Below are 4,891 nucleotides of genomic sequence, written 5' to 3'. Positions count from 1 at the left end.
GAGCTGCCTACTTTGGCATCTATGACACTGCAAAGGGAATGCTTCCAGATCCCAAGAACACTCACATCTTCATCAGCTGGATGATTGCACAGTCTGTCACTGCTGTCGCTGGCTTGACTTCCTATCCCTTTGACACGGTTCGCCGTCGTATGATGATGCAGGCAGGACGCAAAGGAAGTGACATCATGTGCACAGGCACGATCGACTGCTGGAGGAAGATTGTTCGTGAGGAAGGAAGCAAGGCCTTTTTCAAGGGTGCATGGTCCAACGTTCTCAGGGGCATGGGTGGTGCCTTTGTGCTTGTCTTGTATGATGAGATCAAGAAGTATACATAATTATGTCGTAGGTGTTCTCCCCGAGAACAGGCATGTTGTATAATACACCATATCTTGAACATTCTGTACAGATCCTCTGGGCTTGTCTGTTTTATCAATGGCAACTATTTACCAGTTGAAAAGTGGGAAGCAATAATATTCATCTGACCAGTTTTCTCTTAAAGCCATTTCCATAATGACAATAATGATGGGACTCAATTATATTTTTTATTTCAGTCACTCCTGATAATAAAAATTGAAGAAATAAAAAAAAAGAACAATGTGGATGCATAGCGAGTCTTTGAAGGAAATAAATATCTCAAACACAAGAGTGCCATACTCCCCAGATATCAGGCACAGGCACTTTTATTCCTAAGCACCCCCAAGCTCCCTAAGAAAGTCCTGTTCTTTCAAGACACATCCAGCTTTAAAGTGACTTTGCTTGTGCCCCTGGCCCCTGGCTTAAGGACATCTAATTAGAGTGGGGTAGATGGTACTCCTCAAAGAGAGGCCAAGGTGCTATGAAGAGTTCATAGGTCAATGGGAGAAGCAGATGGTGTCTGGGTTCTTCCCTCCCCGACTGTCTGTCTGATCATGAAAGAGGGCCACTGAGACTCCTAATCAATTTCTCTCTGAGCAGTTAGCAATAGTCTCCCCTGGAAGAGAGCTGCTCTGAAGTGTTCTCCTCCACAGTGGTAATCGTTAGCATCTCAGCCGCAGCTAGACTCTGCAGAGGAAGACACTGAATTTATTGAAAATTTTTGAACCTGAGAAATAAATCTCAGGCAAATCTCTTTATCCCTGTGAACTCTGTATGAAGCACTTTTAAAGTTGTATTTGCAATGGCCAAATATTCTTCTTTTCCTAAATACGTGCCCGCAAAGAGAAAGCGTTATATATAATGTAGACATTTGATTTGATACCAAAAAAATTAAAACATAAGATATAATTAGAGAACTGTGTTTAGCCAGTTGTTGCCTACTTCGTGGGAATCACAGCTGTGTCTTTGACATTGGCCCGAGCATTACTTATCGGAAACTTCAGGCCATCCTTACCACTAATGATCTAACCATTGATTGAGGGAGCGATCTGACTTAATGGATGAGTTGGCTGAAATAATTGGATTGACAATTTCCACAGGTAAGTTCACTCACACACCATCTTGTGCCCATTAGGATGTCAGGTTCAAAGAACATCGCAATTATTTACAAAATATTCCAATTTCCATCCGCAGTTGTCATTCAGAAAGCGTGTCAAGAACCCAAGCAAAAGAAATCCATAAATATATAAGCCCCATCGAACACTCCACCTCACTGTTGGCAACCTTCCCTTGAAGGCACTCCCATTCCCGCTGACTTAAGGAGCCTTGCTACAGTCTCTAGGTAGACAGAAATGTAATACTTATGCCTTAAAGGACATCTGCTTCTCCCACATATGTAGACTTTTTAAACATCAGATTAAACACTGATTACAAAACTGTAAGATTTCATGGCAACATGTATAAATTTTTGAAAGAACTTGTAGAAAACAAACTTTACAATTCCAGAAATAATCCATTTGGACTTGCTTTTGGCTTGTGTGTCATTAGTTAAGCACCCTTTGTTCCAGGGATGAAGACACTGCTTGCTCCACCTGGCATTAGCAGGTAAAAGCAAGAGCAAATAGAGAGAAGGCACAAAGGAGGGTACATGAGCAAGTGTACCACCCCAGCTCGCTGCAGGTGAATACTCCTTTAATGTGGTCCTTTGATCTAGAAGTGACAGAAGGTTGTGCTTAAAGAAGGCTTGCGAAAGTTCTGCAATCTGTCAGCATCCAAGGGAGTCTGGATCCAGGAGCCCCAAAGATACCAAACTCTAAGGATCCCCTTCCATAGGGCTGAATATTTCCATAAGTCTGCATACATTCCCGGGGAGCCATTATCTCTAGATTACTTATAATACCCAACCCAGTGCAATGCAAACATAACATAGTGTCTTAATATATTATTTATGGAATCATGACAGGAAAAATGGCTGTAGCAAAGACATGATTCTTTGGTAAACCCACAGACACGAAAGTACAGATACAGAGAGGCAATGATCTTCCAAAGCTTGAGAGAAAGTAAATTGCCCATGAATGGGGTTTTTTCATCCCTTTCAAAATATTGGGTCAATATAAAATGGTACTGGCATAGTGGAAAAAATGACAAAGTGTAAAAGATTGTTATCCGTATTGCTGAAGGATTAATGATTTGTATTCAGTTCAGAGGCAATTACCATTTTCCATACTCTCTAGTCAGACAGAAAGGTTTAATTTAAGGAGTGTGATTATACAAAACAATGTTACTGACGGAGTGGAGGTGGGCAGTAGTCACACTAAGAGCAGAAGTGATATGCCTCTACTGCCAAAGCTTGCACATTGCTTTTCATGTGTATAACATGGTATATCAACAGCCATGAAGATCATTGATTTCATGGATGCAAATAACATGGCTAAGTTCTCATAAGTTAAGTTCTCATACGTGAGATGAGAAAGGAAGCGTCTGTGGATATTATAAGTTAGGGTCTGTCTCTGTCATTTACAAACTTTGCTAAGTTATTTAAGCCTTGTGTGCACTCATTCCTCTTTATAAATATCACCTCTCCACAGCCACCCTCTGAGCAGTAAGTTCATACTGGAAAAATATGTAAAGTAGTAGCTGATGCATTGGAAGATCTGTACGGGCTTTATATAAGTGTATTGAAATCAGAGACAGTGAATGCTAACTTATGTGTATGCACATGTCTGTACATGCATGTTGAAGTTAAAGGATGACTCCATGTATTGTTCCTTAGGAACCATCCACCTTGTTTTTTTTAAAATAGGGTTCCTCACTGACCTGAAGCTCATAGAGGGAGCTCTGCTCAGTGGCCACAGGACCCTGGCCATCTTCCTCTCTCTAACAACCTGGGGTTGAGATTATAAACACGGACCACTACACCTTGATTTTTACGTGGTTCTGAGGACTGACTTTTCCTCATGCATGTACAGCAAGTACATTCTTCTATATGGAAGACATGGTGACATGAACAACAACAAAAATATATAAATGTAGTATTAAACCTTCCGTTGCTATAACGAAATACCTTAGGCTGACAATTTACAAAGAAAAGTGTTTCACATTGTGAAAGCTAAAGCGTATGTCACTGACTCTTGTAAAGATACTTTGGATTCATTACATCATGGCATCATGAAAGAGATCTGTGCTCGAGGGGAGATGGTAATGTGTATGTGTGTGTATCATCTTATTTCTGTCTTTCCATAAAAGGGCCTCCATCCTGATGAGTTTCTCAAATCTCAATGGACTGCCAAGGATCTCACCATAACCAATTTCTCTTTATACCCTGTTAATACCTCACAATGAGGATTAAACTTCACTGAAATTTCTGAGGAGCCAAACCATATTCAAGCCCTGGCAATCAACCATTAAGCACACTGAAAGAGTGTGGTAGAAATGTGGGCACAATGTAGAACCCAGTAAGTCCTAACACGTTCTTTTAGTACATTCATGGAACTCAAATAATTCATTGACTCTAGATAAAAAGTCCTTTCATTAAATTGAAATTATAGGTACAGTCAAAATATGGTAACACAATGGACTGGAATGCAAATTCCAACAATGTCACCAACTAAGATACGGTATTGCGTATTAGGATATGAAAAGCTAGGGTAGAATGCCACAGCTGAAAGCTCTGAGGTTCTAAACCTCTGTCTGAATTCAGAGACAGAAATTTCAAAGAAGAATAAATGAAGTCACTGAGGAGCATTAACCTGACCTATGTCCTTAGCAGAAAAGCACTTAAAACACAAACAGCATGAGCAAAGACCATGCAAGAAAGCATACTCAGGATGTTTTAGGGTATGAAGGCACACCATGACCACTAACTCTTATAAAAAAAAATTAATTGGGGCTGGGCTTGCTTATAGTTCAGAGGTTCAGTCCATTATCATCACAACAGGATGCAAAGCAACATGCTATGTACACATGGTGCTGAAGCAGAGAGTCCTTAAATCTTGATACAAGGCAACAGGAAATAAACTGAGACACTGGGCATGGCTTGAGCATATATGAGACCTCAAAGCCGGCCTCCACAGTGACACACGTCCTCCCATGAAGCCATATCTACTCCAACAAAGCCACACCTCCTAACAATGCCACTCCCTTTGGGGCCATTTTCTTTCAAACCACCACAAAGGAGAAGACCACTTGCAATCCAGGGCAAGGTCTCAGAGCTATCCCACTGACCCAGGAAACTTGAACCTCCAGCACTCAAAACCATGCAAAGACAAGTGCCTGTGGTACAAACCTCTCTCCCAGCAGGTCCAGACAATTAGTACATAGAGTAGCAGAGACAATGGGCACAGCCGCTGCATTTTTGGAATAGCAGCAAATGAGATGAAGACCTTTGCCTTGTACTTGATGTCAGGCTATCAGAAAACAGTGGATTCTACCAAATGCTATCATGGATTCTACTTCAAAACTTTCTTTTAAAATGCTACATCCTTTGAAGTACCGAAAATATCATAGCATGATACTTATGAGTACCCCAGTGAGCTAG

At 40.9% G+C, this 4,891-nt stretch overlaps 1 pseudogene; it reads left to right on the top strand.

The window, feature by feature from the left end:
* LOC102000344 overlaps positions 1-585 on the top strand; it is a 1,194-nt pseudogene extending 609 nt beyond the window's left edge.
* The last annotated feature ends 4,306 nt before the right edge of the window (positions 586-4,891 follow it).

This window comes from Microtus ochrogaster, chromosome 18 (genome assembly GCF_000317375.1).
Source record: "Microtus ochrogaster isolate Prairie Vole_2 chromosome 18, MicOch1.0, whole genome shotgun sequence".
Taxonomy (NCBI): domain Eukaryota; kingdom Metazoa; phylum Chordata; class Mammalia; order Rodentia; family Cricetidae; genus Microtus; species Microtus ochrogaster.
This window is presented reverse-complemented; position numbering and strand designations above follow the sequence as displayed.